The sequence below is a fragment of the Panthera pardus genome, unplaced genomic scaffold (genome assembly GCF_024362965.1).
Source record: "Panthera pardus isolate Hobbes unplaced genomic scaffold, ASM2436296v1 HiC_scaffold_24, whole genome shotgun sequence".
Classification (NCBI taxonomy): Eukaryota; Metazoa; Chordata; class Mammalia; order Carnivora; family Felidae; genus Panthera; species Panthera pardus.
The window spans coordinates 48,995,489-49,015,410 of NW_026526810.1; the positions used below are offsets into that span (position 1 = coordinate 48,995,489).

Sequence of the window (19,922 nt, forward strand, 5' to 3'; positions counted from 1 at the left end):
AACAATCCTACTACGAGGTAGGCTACCATTACTATCTCCCTTTTACAGATGAGGAAATGAAGGCATAAACAAGTTAAAAAATTTGTCTCACTGCTAATAAATGACAGAATGGGATTCAAACCCAGACATCCAGCTCTTGAATCTATATCCTTGGCCTCCAGGCTGTTCTGCCTCTGTTAGAAATTCTTTGACAAAAGTCTGCCTGATTTTATATTGGATTATTTTCCACCACAGCATGGCTTCAAAATAATTTTATGTAAGTACAGATCTTCAAAAACAACTTTCTCACACCATGAAAGCCAGTAAGCCAGTATGTGTGCTGTAGAACTATTCCATAGAAGGTCATTTGGATAGAAATGGACAAATGCTTGATAAGTTGTGTATCATTAAAAAGGTAGGTTCAAAGCCTCCTCAGATAATCAAGACATGACAACAATCCCAGAGATTCCTCAACAATAGCTGCCTGTAACAACCTCACATAAAAGTCAGCTTCTTCTTATGAAAATGGGGCTAATGTGTGCCTCAGTGGTTTGTAAGAAATATTAAGAGAATAGAGAGAAAGGATTTTTCACTGTGCATAGTACATAGATGTTCACTGAGAAGTATCTTTTGCTGCTATAATTTTTGTTCTTTTAATTAAGGCATCATGGTCCAATACAAGGCCTGCGGAGTCTTGAAAAACCTTTCTTAGAACTCACTGGAACTCAGTTAAGCATATGGATGGAGAGGAGGGTATCATAGATGTGAAATTCTTCAAAACGAACACATTCCAGTGTATGACCTAAACTCCAAGTCTCCTTATTTAAGACCTTCTCTGATTCAATTTCAAAAACACATCCCTGTTTTTACCAAAATCTGGGCCCAGATGAGCCTAACACATTGATGTTTTTATTGACTGACCTCACAAAAGGCCTCATCTCTCAAGGAAGTTCTTCCAAATGTCTTTTCTTCTGATATTCTGCTCTTTAGTTTGACATCCATCCTCACGTAATTCCACTTTAATGAGTGAGATAACATAATTATCCTTCAAATTTGTTCCACACCGTTAGAACACTGCCTCTCCCCAAGCAGTCTTGGCCAGCATGACCAGGCTTTCCCCAGCATAGGGTACTGGCCTGGGTCTCAGGACTGGCCAAGGGAGCATGTTCTTCCCTGCTAATAGTCACAAATAATAACTATGGAAGCACGGATCCTCAAACCACAAATTCCCTATTTTTGGTCTTACAAATGTGGTAGGATCAGAAAGGAGATCTAGGGCATCAGCCAGTAAGTCAGAGGAGTTGAAGTCTAGGAGGCCCGGATTTGAGAAGAAAAGAGGTTTAGGTGGCTGATCGATAGTTCCCAAGCCCTGGGTTGAGTGAAATTCTTGGAGAGATTCAGCAGGATGGTGGCTGGTAGAAGAATCAGTAAGTTGAATGTTGCTTTGGCACTTGATTAAGAGCAGATTGCTGTGGGCTGAGTTGTCATGGGAATCTCACTGGACTAGAAAGCTCACTCTGGGTTTGTGGCCTAGAATTACCAGCTATGTGACCTTGAGCAAATCACTTAACCTCTTCTATTCTCTGTTGTTTTTTCATTACTAAAATGCAGATAATAGAAAAATAATAAAAACAGCAAAAAGATTTTTGTCTTTAACTGAGAAAATATATACTGCTTTATACTTTTACAAGTGCCTATAAATTTACAAAATACTCTCACGTAAAGAATTTATGTGAAAGCATCTGGCAACACTGGTGGCTCGCAAATGTCAACTAAAACATATTCACACCAATCTTTCATTGGTACATTCTAATGACTATTTTTAAGGCCCAAAGAGAGTAAGTATCGTGGCCAAGGTTTTGCTGGTGGTAATTTTATCCAGGCAGTCTGGCTCCTGAGCCAGGGGCCCTAAATACTGCAGCTTGCTTCCTCTCTAGATGGGGGCCCTGCAGTCACTGTTGCTTACCTGAGTTACAAAGGCAAAGGCATCTGGTTGGTTCCTGAGAGACTGAGGACAGCTACTCGGAGCCATCAGCTGACTTCAGGACTCCCACAGCAATTGCCATAGCACCACCCCGTACCACTTCCTTGATCTCACTTCTGAGTCTTCATACATACCCTTCCCTGTGTCTAATATCATGATGTCTTCCCTCTTGCGTGCCAAGCCATATCTCTCCATTTTTTTTAAATTCTCAGATGAAGCCTTGGGGCCATGGGGAGTAGGGATTAGAATGGTTTTCATCAGGCTTTCAGGATTACTAAAGGAACAAAACAAAACAACAACAAACCCCTTGTTCATTTTATTGGCACAGGCGCAGACTCTGGGACCCTTAGACCTACTCGGAAGACTCATGTAAGACAAGAAGAAGTTCAGGAATTTATAGCTTGAAAAGTGAGGCATCTGTGACTTTAGATGGTTTGTAAGGGTATCTTATTTGATAGCAGCCAATAAAGAAGGAGACAGTGCCAGATCAGATAAGAAGAAAGAACATCTCCGGCCAGAATTAAAAAGGCTATTTTGGGATATGTCAAAAGGAGTCAAGCTAGATTGAAAAAGACTGCAGAGGTGATTAAATAGGTGAGAACAAAGAGAACACTTCCTGAGTTCTGGTTAAGAAGGGAACAATTCTTAATCATCTTTTAATTGTACTTCATAATTAGCCAAGTCACAAATGCCATGGCTGGGATTAAAAGATCTTTCATAAGGCAGAAACTGTGATGAATTTTTGCTAGGGAAAGTGGGGGTTGGGGGATGGTGTGAGTGCTGAAGCCCTTTCAATTTGTGTAACGATTTGAGAAACTAGGTTTTATAAGCATATTTGTTCATAAAGCACATTTTGAAAGATACTGTTGTTCTATTTTTGCCTTTTTTCTCTTTCCAAAGGAAATGAAAACCAGCAATGGAAATTTTTCCAGAGGAACAAAATCTCAACAAACAGTGAAGCAAATAGCCACTGGAAATTGCTTATGAAGCTCCTAGAGATAATGGATATATGATATCACAGCAATGTTACAACATCTTCAATGACAAGTGGCAAAGAGTAAGAAAATGCTGAAGTTACATCTGAGAGAGTTATTCCATACTAAATATTCTTAATTGGTATCACAGAAGGCATGGAAAACAGGTTAATTACTTACAGAAATAAAACAATAAAATCACCTCTAACAAGCATGCATATATCAATGTATAATTTCTGCTGGAAAAGCAAACCCTTTCCAAATTAGAGAGAGTTAAGAAAAAGTCTGTGAGAAAAATAATAATACTTCTGAATAAATTGCTGTTTACATATCCATTCATTCTCTGAACATTTATCTAACACGTATTCTGTGTAAGACATTTTAGGACATCACTAGAATTGCAAAAACAAATTAGAAATATATGATCTGCCCTCAAGAAGCTTGAAATCTTGTCAGAAAAACAAACATTTTTTCTCATCTGTACTTTCTTTTTTCTATCTTTGTGATTTCATTTGGGTGATAGCTTTGAATAAGATCTCTATGCAGGCTAATATCTGAATGATATCTCTATCTGACCTATACTATGAGCAAGATCTACGTACCCTGCTAGGCCTAACTAGGCCTGTTGGTTGTCTACACAGATGTCTAAGAGGGCTCTCCAAACAAATGTGTCCAAGTCAGAGCTGGCCCTTTGACCATTTCTCCCATTCCTGCCTCAGTCCTTCACCAACCTCTATTAATTGTTTAAGGCCATCAGCAAAAAAAAAAAAAAAAAAAAAAGGACTGTGGCAGAGAAATAGACAGGATATAAGAGGAACAGAGCTAGAAAGGCCCCATACTTGGTGTAACGTTCTGCTGTCACTGTCCTGAGATTCTTAATAATGTTATCTTTCAACCTGTGTTTTGGATGAGACGTTCAATGAGGCAATGGAGCATGTATATAAGGAGAGAAGACAACCCGCTGGAAGGAAAACCTTGATATTTTAGTATCTTTGGTGGCACATTTTTCCTGTTTCTTGAACAGGGGTCCCCACATTTTCATTTTGCACTGGGGCTTGTAAATTGAGTAGCTGATCCTGTGTATGAATATCACATAATTTAGATTCAGACAGTGTGGTCTTTCTCCATATTTGCACTCCATCTTAGGTGTGCTAACCTGCCCCTCTCTCCTTTCCCCTTGCTTCTTGCTGGGAGTTTTAAATTGATCTGAGCATTAGCATTTGGACCTTCTGTTCCATGACCTCTAGGATAGCTTGCCTGGCAATGGACTTGGAGGCTACTGTGGCATCACAGCCTTTCTCCACATGATAGCACTCGGCTCCTGCATAGGCCTTCTCTAGCCTGTGTGCATTCTCCAGAGGAAAAATCGATAATATTCAAGTGGTTTCTTTTTCTTTCAAAAGGATATGTTCTTTTTATGCCAGGTAACAGTTAATGAAATATCTTTCTGACAATCCATAGAAAGTCTAAAAAATAAAAAGATGCACAGTGAATCTCTTATCACAGCTTTCTGGTTTGAAAACCAGGGTCTGCTCCACAGGATTTGATGATTTCATATGACTTCTCCATTGACAAAGCCAATGAAGATTTACATCTTAAATTTCACAACTTTCCAATGACATTTTAAAACTCTCACTCCCCAAAAGCAGAAATGGTTTTGAAATCCCAAGAGTACTTTTTGAAGAAAATCTCTTCCCCCTCACAGTGCTTAGTAGAACAATGTCGTATATTTTCCAAAGTACAACTAATTGAAGCACTTTGTCTTTCTTATTTTCCTACGTTTTAAAATACCTATTATGTATGTAATTTTATAAATCAGGTATACTGCAATACTCTCTACCTTTATGTATTTGGGAATTTCATCATTTCTCAGTTTTTAAAAAAGGTCAAGGAAAGCTACACATTTTGGGTCACATCATCTCAGAAAAATGTATCTCTAAAACCACAGCAATATTTTTTAATGTTTATTTATTTATTTTTGAGAGAAGCGGGGGGCGGGCAGAGAGACAGGGAGAGTAGAACCCTAAGCAGGCTCCACACTGTCAACGCAAAACTGGACACAGGGCTTGAACTCAGGAACCGTGAGATCTTGACCTGAGCCTAAATCAGGAGTTAGATGCTTAACTGACTGAGCCATCAAGGTGCCCTGACCACAACAACCTTAATGAGGTTTGCTTTGGTAGAAAATGACAACAGAGAAGAAGTGAAAAATTACCTTTTTCTTCACTTAAAAAAATTGGCATCATAGGTTGCCACTTCACAGTAATGTCTTAATATTCTCTCATTTAATTATGTAAATCATCAAAGAAGGCTGCTGTTTATGGTAATTTGCACGTGTGGAGATCTGCTTCCCAAGGTAAGCTAATTTAAATCAAATTATAACTAAGGGAGATTTACCACTTGTTGATTTAGACAGACAATCATTTATAACTCCACCAAACAGCTAGCAAAGACTGCAGGATTTCAAAAGTGAGGTGAAACAGTGGTGATCCCGCTGTGAAAGGAATCAGCTGAAATGCTGTGGTAGGATTTAGTATTCCTATTGATGTCAGCAAGAACTGAAGGCAGCCTCTTTTGTAAGGGAAGTGATTAGTGAATACAGTTGACCCTCACTACCTCCACATTCAAGCCTTCCTTTACATATGAAGTTCAGGACTGTTCTCCCCAACTAATTCACCACTCTCTTTTGATACAAATCCAGCACTCTTCAGATTCTGCCTGCATTCTAGCTGCATAGTTGTACCAAGTGCTGAATGTAACGGAGAAAAGACCATTGTAAACCATTGAAGTGTTCATGTGTCCTCAGCTCCTTTCTTTCCTTTTTTTTTCCTTTTTAACCATTAAAGATACTCCATTTCAGTTTGAGAAAATAAGCATGTACAAATCATTCTTTGTTTTATGGGCAGAGTCAATCCCTCCTTAGCTAACAAAACTGGCCATGTAGGGTCTGATAGACCAAGAAAGGCACACCTCCTCCTGGATGCAGACACAGGTATCTGTGACAATGGCCACAACCCAGATTGGGCAACAAGGAGGATGTTAAGTACAGCAAATGATAAAGACAGTTGGCTTAAGAACCAGAGAGAACTGGGTCAAAGGCCCATCCTGCCCCTCATTTGCTAAAAAATCTTTAAGAAGTTTCCCCTGCCTCTCTGAATCTCATTGTTCTTATGAAAAGAAAGCATTAATTATACATTCTTCATAAGATTCATATGATGACTTGAGAAGCCAATGCATATAAAGCACAAAGTTTTACATAAATGTTCAACTTCAAAAAAATAGCAGCTATGAATAACAATAACAATGATGATAATGCAGAGTTATACATGGAAAATGGGCAATTTCCAAAATACTTATGGGTGAAGAGTAAACAAAACCTTTTCCATTCTGCATGAGAACTTGACCTTCATTTAATTTTCAAGCTGGGTTAATCTATTAAGAGTAATACATTGGCTGTATTGCTAATGAATGTTGTTAATGATGAAATGTGGCCCATGATTCAAAAATTGCATCTGGATTGGGAGGCACATACATGAACTATAAATACCTGGTGGGACTTTCCTGAGTGTGCTGAATTTGTCACTGACATGTCCTTGTGGGGACCCTGGAAATTATGCCTATATTATTGTTAATATAAGAGACATTGACTCTTGGAGCATGAGGTGTTGAAACACCTACCCAATGTAGACCCTTTCTCCTTGCAGCTGGCCTGTGTGACACAAAACTCTGAAGATTCCCACAGAAGAGAAATGGCTCAGGATGTCCTGCTGATATGCTAGGTTTCCCATCCTGGTCCTTCTAAGTGAATATGCTGTCCAGTCTCTTCTATGGTAATCTTGTGGGTCTGAATGCTTAACTAAGCCCAAGGAATCACTCTGTAGAGATTGCAGAATATTTCAGTTTATTTGTTTGTCCACCAAGGCATATGCTTGAACACTAAGAGGATGATGTTAGGATAATAAAGGTTCTGGGGCACCTGGGTGGCTGAGTTGGTTAAGCGTCTGACTTCAGCTCAGGTCATGATCTCACGGTTCGTGGGTTTGAGCCCCGCATTGGGCTCTGTGCTAACAGCTCAGAGCCTGGAGCCTGCTTCGGATTCTGTGTCTCCCTTTCTCTGCCCCTCCCCTGCTCATTCTCTCTCTCTCTCTCAAAAATAAATAAACATTAAAAAATAAATAAAAGAAAAATAAAAGAAAAGGATAATACAGGTTCTGGATCAACTATGAATACTTATGGAATGCTAGAATTTCCCCCTGCTTATAAATATTTTCCCATTTTCTTGAGGGACACATTTCTGCTATTGATGATTCTTAGGGACTGGTGAAGTCATTTGTAGAGGCCAGAGACTTCTTGATTAGAATCAGTTCACCAATGAAATCTCCTAAGTGTGTCACATGAAGGTGACCAAATGGAAGTAAAACACAAACCTGCCAGAGAGGAGTTTGTCTCCAGAGACCTACTCAGTGGCCCTCCGAATGGCAACGGCAACCAGAGACATCCCTCATGTTCATTAGATGACTTTGCTTACCCTGGTGGCAACCTGGGGTTCCCAGATAGAAGTAAGCCCCAATGCCCTAAATCATGTATATTAGTTTGTTTTGTTGTTGCTGTAACAAAATGCGACAACATTAGTGGCTTGAAACAACACAAATTTATTATTTTATAACTCTGAAAATCAGAGGTCTGAAATGGGTCTCACTGGGCTAAAATCAAGGGGTCAGCAGGGCTGTGTTCCTTCTGGAGGCTCTGGGGGGTGCGAGGGAGCTCTATTTTCTCATATTTTCCAACTTCTATAAGCTGTCTGCATTCCCTGGTTCATGGTTCCTTCCTCCATCTTCCCAGGAGCATAAGAATCTTTACATCCATCTCTGACTCTGACCTTTCTTTGACTTATAGGGGCCCTTACGGTTACAAACTAGTCACCTAAGCAACCTAGGATAATCTTCCCATCTCAAACCTTAACATTTTTTGAAGTTTATCTATTTATTTTGTGAGAACGAATGAGAGAGAGCATGAGCAAGGGAGCGGCAGAGAGAGAGGAAGAGAGAAAAATCCCAAGCAGGCTCTGTACTGTCAGCACAGAGCCCCAAATGGGTCTCATACTCAGGAACCACCAGATCATGACCTGAGCAGAAACCAAGAGTCAGCCACTTAACCTACTGAGCCACTCAGATGCCCCTCAGGATCCTTAACCACCTCTACAAAGTCCTTTTTTCCATGTATAGTAGCAGACTCACAGGTTCTAGAGATTAAGAAGTGAATATGTTTGTGTGGGGGGCCATTACTTGGGCATCCTTTGTTTATAATAAATTAACTTCTCTCTTGTGTAACTAGAATGGTGCTAGTTATGTGTCATCCCCAGAAGAGTTGACAAAACTGTCACTCAAATAATTTTTGGTGTCCTGTGAATTGGATGAGCAATTTCAGTAGTGAAAGAGTGCTTGGTGAGAACAGTGCCTTAAATGAACAGGAAATGAGACACTGTTAGTGACAGTAGTTTTACAGATTCTTTATAAAATTGGATAGAGAACTGGGCAAAGTATGTACACCATGAAAATTAAGTGTGAGCCCAGAAAGCATATGGTAGTGATTTTAAGATGCATTGTTGGATATAAATATATCTATTAAGAGAGAGAGATGGGGTAACAGGAGTGGGAGAGAATGTAAATATGAATAGCTGGTGCCCCTAAATTCCATCTTTTCTAAAAATGTACCAGCTATCAAAGTTGTCTTTCTTTCTTTTTTAAAAGTCTAGCCTTTATTCTAATGACCCTTGCATACTTCACTGGATACTCCCACAAGAAATATTCGGCAAAAAAATGCATGTGTGTAAAAACCATACAATAGCTAGTTTCACTCCTCTTGCAAAAAAAAAAAAAAAAAATCAATAGTTGTTTCTGTCCCCAAATTTCATCTTGGGCCTCTTTGTGAAATGTGCAGTTCAATTTAGTGTTGATAGGTCATTCCAGTCAGTGTGAGTTTATATACAATTCAGTATTAATTTCCAGCCAACTGGAAGCCAAAGCACTCCAGTTATGCAGAGTCACCTCTCCCTAGTACGCTTGACATTGTCTTTTAACTAGTAATATGAGCCATTGTCGGATGGATTGATCCTTACAATAATCACATAATGTTCAGCAAGAAGGCTGCAAGATTCATTGACTGTCAGTACTCACTTAGAGCTGAGTGAAGCCTCTGATATAAATTTTAGGCTACTTAATTTGGCATTAGAATGTTTTCTAGTATAAGAAAGAGTTCTATAGTGGTAGACAAGAGGCCTGGCTGCAGTCATGGCTCTGACAGTATCCAGTGTGCATGTGCCCCGACAGCAGTTCAGAGAGCAGAGGGGCCAGTTGGTTGAGTGCAGTTACTGATGGCTTCAATAGGGTAAGCTTTTACAAGGAGAAACAGGAGCTGCTGTCCAGTAGAAGACGGAATATCTCAGAACCTAAGAGGAAACACTTTCAAAAGAGAAAGCAGAGAAAAATGGGTTAACTTGTCAGACTGTGGTACACTGAGGAAACAAGCGCCAAATTCAGGAAGGAAAGCTCAAAGCAGAGCCATGGGTCTTCTTGAGCATGAAGAGAATAGGAATTGTGCTACCACAGAATTTAAGCCACACATGCACTGTTGCAAAGCCTAAGACTCTGCTTCTGATTCACATCCCCACACCCACCTCTTGATTATTAATTACAAAGGGAAGCTAACATTTCAGACAATACAGAATGGAGGGGGAAAAATATCAGTCCAGTAGGGAAGACAGATCTCCAAACTGGTAAAGAGAAAACAATGATAACAAACTAATATAAATGCTATGAAGGAAGAAGGCTACCGAGAGAATCGCAGGAGGCTACCTCCTACTAATGTCTCTAGGAAAGACTTCTCTGAGGAATTTACATTTAAGCTAAAATTAGAAAGAACCCTATGGAGCATTGGATCTTGAGGGAATTATATTTTCAAATATTTCCCGAGGCAGGAAAGAACTTGTCCTGCGTGAAGAACTGGGGGGAGAAACAACAATGAGGTTAATTCAAGGTGAATAGTTGAGGTGAAGTCACGAAGGTGTATGTGGTAGATTACTCTTAAGCAAATATTCACTTCCTCCCTTCTACCCACTTCCACGGATGAATACACTTGCCCACTTCACTGTTGTTGGACTTGGCCATATAACTTGCTTTGACTTCCCAATGGCTGAGTGAACTTTGCTCACCCTTAAACTTTGGCCTCAGCCATGTCACTTCTTTATCAAAAGGGACATTAGCAAATATGACACAAGAATGTGTTTAAAATGTGCTTGCACAGTTAGGCTCGCTCTATGGCACTGCTGTCACTGTGGGGAAAGAACACGCCCTGGGTAGCCCACTGGTGACAAGATGATGAGAGACATGAGCAGCATGTCCAAACTGCAGCTTGGAGCCAAGTCCAGCTGAGTCCTTCCTAGATCAGCCAACCTCCAGCTGATCTGAAGATGCTCGAGTAAGACTGAATAATTGTTGTGTGAAGCCACCAACTTTTGGAGTTGCTTATTATACAGCATTATTATGGGAATAGCTGATGGACCATAGAAGGATCATCTAACAGAGCTTGTGGGAAAATAGTTGACAAGTTTTAAGTAGGGAGTGAGATGATATGCATTATGGTTATTGAAGCTCACTCTGCTGTGAGAGGCCAGCAAGGAAGAGGCAGTAGGAATAATCCATTTGGAGAGAATGGTAGCAATGGAGCAAAAGGGAAGAAAGGTATTTGACATAAATCTTGGAGACAGAACAATAATACTTGCTCCTGAGTTATATACAGAGAGAAAGGAAAGTGAAGAACTAAAGAGTGACTCCCAGGTTTCCAGCCTGGAAAACTGGGTACAGAATAGAACCCTTTGGGGACACCTGGGTGGCTCAGTTGGTTAAGTGTCCGACTTCGGCCCGGGTCATGATCTCACAGTCTGTGAGTTTGAGCCCCACATCTTGCTTTGTGCTGACAGCTCAGAGCCTGGAGGCTGCTTCTCTCTCTGCCCCTCCCTGGCTTGTGCATTCACACTCACTCATGTGCTCGCGCGCACGCTCTCTCTCTCCCTCTCTCTCTCTCTCTCTCTCGCTCTCTCTCTCTCTCAATAAATGTTAAAAAATTTTAAAAGAATAGAATGCTTTGAGTTTTCTACTTTGCTATTTTTCTCACAATAATAATTTAAACAGCTATACAGTCAGCACAGCATAAATTACTTAACCATTACTTTATGTTGGACATTCCTTTGTTTCCTATTCTATTCTTTTATCAAAATCTCAACACTTAACCTCTAAGTACATTTAATTTTCGTCTGTTTTAAATTGGGGGGGGGGAGGGTGTAGATTCCTAGAAATTGGATAACTGGGTCAATGCATTTCAGTAATGTCTTTTCTTTTTTCCTCCAGAGAGTCCATTCCTTCCCACAGGTAGGAAGTGAAGAATGTGGAAGAAGCACATTCACAAAGAACAATACATTTTGCTTTAGTGAGATGGCACAGCTTCCTTGAGGTTCCTAATAATACCAACAGCAAACTTTTATAAAATGTTCCATATGTGCCAGACACTGTTTTAGGCTCTTTATTTATATATATAAACTGATCTAATTCTATGAAGTAGATACTAATAGTATTCCTATTTTAAGGAATCTGAGACTGACATGCAAAATAACTTGTCTCTAAGAAGGTAAGGAATAGTTGTGTAGAATTCACCATGTCTGTGCTAAGGATGATGCTAAAACATCCCTTAGTTCACCACAGGTAACTTATTTGCACTTGTAAAGAAATTGCTTCTCACTTTTGTTTCAAATAATCCTTGTGCTTATTCTAAGGAAATGGTAGATTTTTATCTGATGACTTTTATACCAAACAATTATTTATTTTTCCTAAGCAAATAGTAGACTTTTATTGCAGGAACATTGTAACTGATTAGTTTCTACCTAGAAGATCTGTAGCCAAGTATCTAGCCCACTTGAGCACATACCTCACTCTGTATACATGTTTATCCTCATTTCTGGTCGCTCTTATGCCTCCACCCTATCTTGTTTCATCATTTACTTCTAATTTTAATTTACACTGTGGTGGATTTTATATATCTTGTAAGCTTCCTGAAATCCTTTCTGAAACAAAGAGAGATATAAATAAATACATAGACTCAGGCAAGTCTTAAAAAAAAAGAATATCAATATAAAAACATGTCTATGAATTCTGTAGAAATTCATTGATATATATTTGTTTGCTTGCTTTCTTCCTTTTAACAATGTTCTCTGGCACTTCCAATTTTTTTAAGTGGTATATTTGATAGACTTGATCAAGAAATGGTAACTGAAAGTCTCCTTTTCCAACCAAGAAAGTCCTACTGCAACAAAAGAATTATAATAACAATCCTTAAAATAGTAATATAAATTCTTTTTTTTTAATGTTTATTTATTCTTGAGAGATACAGTGTGAGCAGAGGAGCGACAGAGAGAGAGGGAGACATAGAATCTGAAGCAGTCTCCAGACTCTGAACTGTCAGCACAGAGCCCAACGTGGAGCTCAAACCCACAAACTGTGAGATCATGATCTGAGCTAAAGTCAGATGCTCAACCGACTGGGCCACCCAGGCACCCTGTAATATAAATTCTTAAATAATGATGATGATGATGATGGTGGTGGTGGTGATGACGACATTTATTGAGTGCTTACTACTCTTCTAAGTAGCAGAACTTAGGTCATCACTAAGCATTTTATAACAAATTATCTTATTTAATCCTTACACCATTCCCATGAGAGCCTTTCTGTCACATATACATGTTACAGAGGGGGAAACAGGTTTCAAGGGGTTAAGAAACTTGCCCAAAGTCACAGAGCTCCCAAACAGCAGACCTGGGAATTAAACTGATGTTTGTTCAGCAGTCCAAACTTTGTTATTAATTACACAATATTTACATATATTCTGACAATGAGCTCCCAAGTTTCTTTAAAATTATTACTGATTTTTCTTTTTAACATTGTCCGCCCTGCTGTAACATTTATCTGAATCAATCTGTCAACCAATTAGAGGAAAGAAATGAGCATTTATTGAATCCTTCCCACACAGTAGGTGTGAGATTAGGCACTTGAAACATTATTCATTTAATTCTTATAACAATGTCAAGTTCATATTTAAATTTGAACATATTGGGACTTAAAAGGTTTGTTACCAATCCAAAGTCAAAATTAGGACTGAATCTAAATGCCTCCAAATTCATGTTTGCTTTGTTTTTTCCACTAGTAGAGTACAAGGCTGACTTTGGTAAATTACAACTTTAATGCACCTCAACCTTCTCATCAGTAAAATGGAAAAACAAGGCTTGCCTTAAATTTCCTAGACAGTGTGCTCATGATGACCCCATTTAACAATTAGATGGGTAAAAGTACTTCCCAGGGTTGCTATTAATGAAGGATTTTTTGTGTCCTAGAAGACTGCTTACCCCTGGGGATACAGTCACATCTCCAAGGTGCTCCCTAAATTAGCTTGATAAAAAGAAACTACTGGAATATAATGGAGCCACCCAAAGAGCAGGGTCTGAAAGTGCACATGCCCTCATAATGACCATGTCTGTGCGGGCAGTGCTGTTGACCCTGCTTCCTTATTCGCCACTCTTTCATCCCTTCTGCATTTGTAAGTAAGCAAAGAACAGAGATAAATGTTCCTACCTTTGTAACCAAGCCCAGCTAGCCTACAGGATAGTTTAATTCTCGATGAAACAACCCATAATTTCTAGCCTCCATACAATACTTATGTGGTAGCCATAAGAACATGTCGGACAGACCCCCCCCCCCCAACTACTGGGAATGTAACTAACCAAGGCCCCCAATGGCTGTCCCCTAAAATCTGACACCAGTCCTGCCCAGAGGCCATCCTTCCCATAGGCTACTGCCAGTCAATGACTGAGAAGGCAGGGACCCTAAAACAGGACAGAGCCTGGGAGACAGACTTGTCTAACAGCCATCTTTGGCTGCAGGTCTCCCCGATGGCTTTCGGGAGCATGCATGCCAGGCTAGGATCTTCCCCCTCCCTTTCTCCTTCATTGGAGCCAGTCTTGGGTCAAGGTCAGACATTTCACCCAGACTCTGCCTCTGTCTCCTTATTGTCATTCACAGGCATTTCCTCTCATAAAATCCTCATACATTTAATCCCACATTGGCTAATGCTGCTCAAAGGACTCAAGACTAACACATTTTATAATGTTTCCCACTGCTTAGCTTTCTCTTAATTCTACTCTTCAGACCTTTCCCATGGAGCAATAATTGATTCCCCCAAGTCCCAAGCTCCAGCTGGAAGCTTCTCCTATTACCTCTTACCTTTACTTCTTTCAGGATACCTAAGCAATTTTACCATAAATTATGGTTGTCTATGTAAATATTTTATCTCCTCTACCAGATGTTGAGCCTCTTGAATGTAATGGCATCACAACTTATTGATACATGTAGCACTCCATGCTAGGCATTGTGCATGAGTTATACATGTGTTCCATATCTAATTAATCCTCATCGACACTCTGCTAGGTATACCTTATCAATTCCGTTTTACAGAGAAGAAAATTGAAGCCCAGAGAAATGAAATGACTTGCCCAAAACTACACAGTTAGGAGCAGACCTGATTTTGAATGTGGGCTTTTAGACTAAATCCTGTGCTCAAATTATAATTTAATCCCTATCAAAAGCTTTGCTGATATATAATAAGTGCTAGATAGCTCAGCCTGTTTCTTATCTTAAGTCTTAGGAAGCAGAGGGCTAAATTTCATGCCCCCTTGGAGCAGACGTCCTTTGCATTGGGGTTCAGTTTTTGTTCTGTAGCCTTAATCTTAATGGTATGTATTTTTTTGTTGTTTTATTGCTATAGTTCTTTTTGAAAAAAAAATTTACTTATTTATTTTGAGGTGGGGGTGGGGGAGCAGAGAGGCAGGGAGAAGGGTAATCCCAAGCAGGCCCTATGCTACAGACGTTGATCTCACAAGCCGTGAGATGATGATCTGAGCCTAAATCAAGAGTCAGATGCTGAACTGACTAGGCCAGTCAGGGTCCCCTTTATTGCCATAGTTCTAATGTACATTAGTCTTTTCTTTTGAGGGTGTGGGCAGGTATAAAAAGCAAGCAAGAATTTCTGGACTTTGGGGTTCAGATGCATGGAAACATGGAAATATATTTCTCTGACAAAACCAAAACAAACTATAAAAATGATCTCAGAGGAAGCAGAAGCCAGGTTGTGCTTTTCTCTGTTAAAACAAAAAGAAATTAATATTTACAAATTCACACAGCAATATGGTTCTGGAACTTAGAATGGAACTCAGTCCTCCCAGTTCCCAGAGCAAAGACCATGTTGCCTTCATAGCAGAAAGGAACAGCATAATGTCTATGGTGACTATGTTTAAATGTATATTCATGTGTTTTGAGACAAGGTATTTTGTAAGTGGAAACCAGGTCTATGAAGTCCCTTACTTGACTTAATGGCACTTATTCACTCTTGAATACTTTATTGCAATGTTCTGTTTGTAGTGCAAATTGCATTATTAAGTATTGATGAAAATTCCTAAAAATACACCTCTATCTATCCAAAAGTTGGATACAGTATTTGCATGAGTTATGAAAACTGTTGTATATAATGAGTCGGAACACTGCCTGGTGAATTCTACGGTAAAAAAAATTACAGTCCGGCTCCATGAATGTAATTATTCAGGCACCCAGTCTGATTTATCATCTTGATGAGAAACTAAGCCATGAAATATTCTCTGCTAGAAATCAGCCTTCGTTCATTTCACAAATACACTTGAGAGAAACAGGAGGGGTGAGAAAAACAACAAATGATCTGCCAGGACTAGAGGAAACATATTTCTTTTTCTTTACTTAAAAACAAAAAAAAAAAAACTTTAGTGATCAAATGTTAATTTTGAAATAGATAAATGGGAAAATAACTACACACTCTATGTTTTTGGCACTGTAAGCCTGACTCAGAGCTAGAGATGTTTGCTTTCACACCACTTACTCAAAATCAAAACCTAAGGGTGAGAGATCCAGAGGGAGGAGCTTCTGGGCAGGAGGCACAGAGGCATTAGGAGCTCCCCACACAGACACCCTCATATGCCACAGTTGGTAGTGATTAGTCCTTTGCAGGCAGCAGTGTCTCTGTTGGCCTCTGCTTGCTTCTCATTGCACAAATTAGTGAAAATGAGTCACAGCGTGTGCAAGCAAGTGGGGCTGACGGAATCTGCAGAGGTCAGCTTGCTGAGAAATCATTTCAAAGGAAAATAGGAACTTCCGACAGATGGAAGAGTGGGAAGCTGATAAAGATGTTTCAGGGGAAAGGGAAAGGTGAAGTGGGGGAAAAAAAAAAACCGAAGCTTCCCAGCTCTGAACAAGAGAACACTTAATGAATAGGCACTAGAAAGGCAGCAAATATTTTGAATTTGCTCTTTTTTTCCAGGTCTGTTTAAAACACCTTTTACATGCATCTAATATTTTGGCTTTTCTGTTCTTTTGATACAACTGCTGTCACTGAGTGGTGGGGGTGGGTGGGGTGAAGACGGGATGTGGAAGCTGGCAGTTGCCTATTCTGATGTTTAAGAAAACAAACCCTACCATGTTGGTCTTAAGCCATTTTGTGAAGGCCCCTGAAATTCTAAATATTTAAAAAGCATTTAAAGGCCCAGCCTCAAATGGGATGGGTGTAAGCAATACCTGAACCTATTGTAAATGAGACAGTGAAAACAGAATTTGTGTGCATGAGGGTGTATAAGTGTGAATGTATGCCTGTGTGCTTTGTGGAGGCAGGAGCTTAAACTTGGACCAGGAGACTCATAGAGATGCTTCTGACAACAAAGGTAAAAGGTTATGAGAAATTGAATGTGTGCTAAAATGTCTTAGCATGCTGGAGACCTTTCAGTGTAGTCTGGTGGTTAAGAGTTCTGTGTCATGGAATCAGACAAGGCAAACTTTGAATACAGTCTTACCTCTGGATCTGTAAACCTGGACATTTAGTTAACCTCTCTGAGCTTGAATTTTCATGATCTTATAGGGTGCAGGTGATTATATTTAACTTGAAGGGTTCCTGTGACGTAAGGCAAATAAAGCATTGACTTCATTATCTGAGACAAGGGAAGCACTCAATAGATTATTATTATAGTATTGTGAGTACTAAGCCTCTGCCAGTGCCAGATGTGAAAATAATGGAAGTCTAATCTCAAAGAAGAATAGTATGCCCTCTTCAGAAACATCTGTGCTGGAAGCTTTAAAAATCAACCAGTAGGTAGCCAGGAGATACGAGTTAAGGACCAATTACAGTGCTGATGCCCATTCCCCACTACATGGGAGGAACTATAATGTGGCATCCTCCCATACCTTGCATGTGTCCATCAGAGCTACTGAATCACCAAGATGAATCAGAAACTCTGTTAGAAGCCTTTGCTCATAACTCTTCCCAGATGAGCTACAGCATAAGTGAAGAGACTAATTTCCTTCCTCTTTGAAATGCTAGGGAACCATGATTCTCGTATCCTTGGAAATAGGGGATCAGCCTAAGTCCATTTAGTTGCATCAAAGTTGTGGAATACCAGGGTGCTGAGAGAAAATTCTCTGTCCTCCTCAGGAGGCACAGAGGGAAGCCACCCTGGATCATTTTGAGAGAGAAAAATCAGAACCATGTAAATGTCACCTGTTTTCACCACGTGGTACTACAAGATTAACAAGCAAGAGTTACGTACAGAGGTCCATTCTTCTGAAATCATGCTTTTCTCTTGTCCCACCTAGCAGCCATGGGCTCTGTGAACATGAAACCATGTCTCAGCCATGTGTCTATTCTACTTGGGCACTTGAGCAGTATTTGAATGGTCTCCTAACAGCTCTTAGAAGTGTTTGTTGACTTGGTTTGTACTTTTAAAGAAATCTCCTTGGGGCACCTGGGTGGCTTAGTCTGTTAAGTGTCCGATTTTGTCTCAGGTCATGATCTCATGGTTCGTGGGTTCGAACCCTACATCGGGCTCTGTGCTGACAGCGCAGAGCCTGGAGCCTGCTTTGGATTCTGTGTCTCCCTCTCTCTCTGCCCCTCCCCTGCTCGTGCTCTCTCTCTCTCTCAAAAATAAATAAACATTAAAAAAATAAAATAAATCTCCTTTGGCATAAAAATGCCTCAGTGATCCCCTCTTAAGAGGCTTGATTTATCATGTAAAAATTGTTTAAGTTTATATACTATTCCTGTGTCTCTTTTGAGATGTTAATCTAGTAATGTTCTACTGAAAGCAAGCAGCAATGATTTGGCATCTCCTCTCCTTATTCGCTCAAATATTTCCTTACCAAAGAGAAAAGCAATGCAAAACATTCTCAGGGCATTTACAAGGTCTTATTCACCTTTGTCTCCTCTAAACCCAAATACCATCTCTGGCTCAGGGTAAACATTCAACCCATCTTCACTGAATGAATGAACAGAGAGGGGCAAATAGGACAAAGATCATTTATAATCATGCAGAAGAGTTAGCCCATATGTTTTCCACTGCCTCATTAGTCACTCCTCAGAAGATCTGTTCACAGTGGCTACAAGTTAATTGTAAAATGTTGAGATTTACAACTCATTTTTCCCACAATTTTGTATTGATATCACATTTTTGGCATCTGCACACACTTCTATGATTCTTCTTTTTAAGTGTGGTCACAACTGTTACATTTCTTTCCTCTGCTAAAAATAATTTCCATTTATTAAACATCCCATGATACCTCGCTTGATACAACACTTTGAAATCTTCAAGAAAGCCCTCAAGTCATTCCTATTAGAGAAGGTCACCTTCCCACTGACTCTTCCGGCAGCTTCCTCAAGGCCACAGGTGTGCTAGTGTGCCCCTGGGTTTGGGGCACAGATTAGACTGATCTCAGGAATTTATCCTGCAGTTGTCACTCCAGAGACTAATTTGAGTAAGCAAGACCCCACAGAATTAGGCTTTTTGGTCAGTGTGCAAGGGCTATCTGTGGATGGGCTTTGCTCAAAAATAGAAATTACACCGGGGCACCTGGGTGGCTCAGTCAGTTAAGCGGCCGACTTCGGCTCAGGTCATGATCTCGCGGTCCGTGAGTTCAAGCCCCACGTCAGGCTCTGTGCTGACAGCTCAGAGTCTGGAGCCTGTTTCAGATTCTGTGTCTCCCTCTCTCTGACCCTCCCCCGTTCATGCTCTGTCTCTCTCTGTCTCAAAAATAAATAAACGTTAAAAAAATTTTAAAAAAAAATAGAAATTACACCTATTGGCTCTGTCCAACAATGAGCAAAAGCCACAAATATGCTGCCACTAATTTTAGTAGTGAAGTTTTGGGTGCAACCTGTAGATTTGTTCGGAAGTGGTATGTTTTTGAGATTATAAATCTACCATAAGCCATTGTAATTTTCACCATATAGACACAGTCTAAGTCCTCAGCTCTAGTAATGTTGAACCAGATGTTCAAAGTGTAAAATCCACTAAAAGAATGTTTGGCCCTGAGCCCAGCAGACTGGTAGCTTCAGCCTGGCTTAATTCACAGTTTTGCATTTCTATTATGTTTCTGGGCCACAAAGATGTTTAACTTGTTTTTCCGGCTGCAGCTGTTTTAACTTTCTCTTTTTAGCATTTTATTTATCATCACTAGGGAGGAGAGTGGTGGGTGATGTATGATGACCTCCAGCTATTTTGACTGCCAGTTCTAGAGTCCCTTTTAATTGACTTCTAAATCTAGGCTCATCTTTGAGTTTGCCTTCATAATTTTGTTACCATAGCTATTGCAGTAGAGTATCTCTCTACTGACTGATCTTTACTTAACTGGCTGATATCATTCATCTCCAAAATATATGAAGTGAGACCAGACCCTCTCCACATTGAATTCTCTTATTCAGCAGGGTCTCATTAGTAAACCCATACACTTTTACTCCCATAAAATGATGTGGCTGCTTTCCAGTGGTCACTTATATATGTCCCTAAACCCAGTAATATGGTTGTTCTTATTATGGCATTT

At 39.9% G+C, this 19,922-nt stretch overlaps 1 protein-coding gene across 1 annotated transcript in view; it reads right to left on the bottom strand.

Annotated features, from left to right (window-relative positions):
• The window catches only part of SEMA6D (semaphorin 6D), a 578,700-nt gene that overhangs the window by 390,209 nt on the left and 168,569 nt on the right, over positions 1-19,922 (bottom strand). The gene's annotated exons all lie outside the window — the stretch shown is intronic.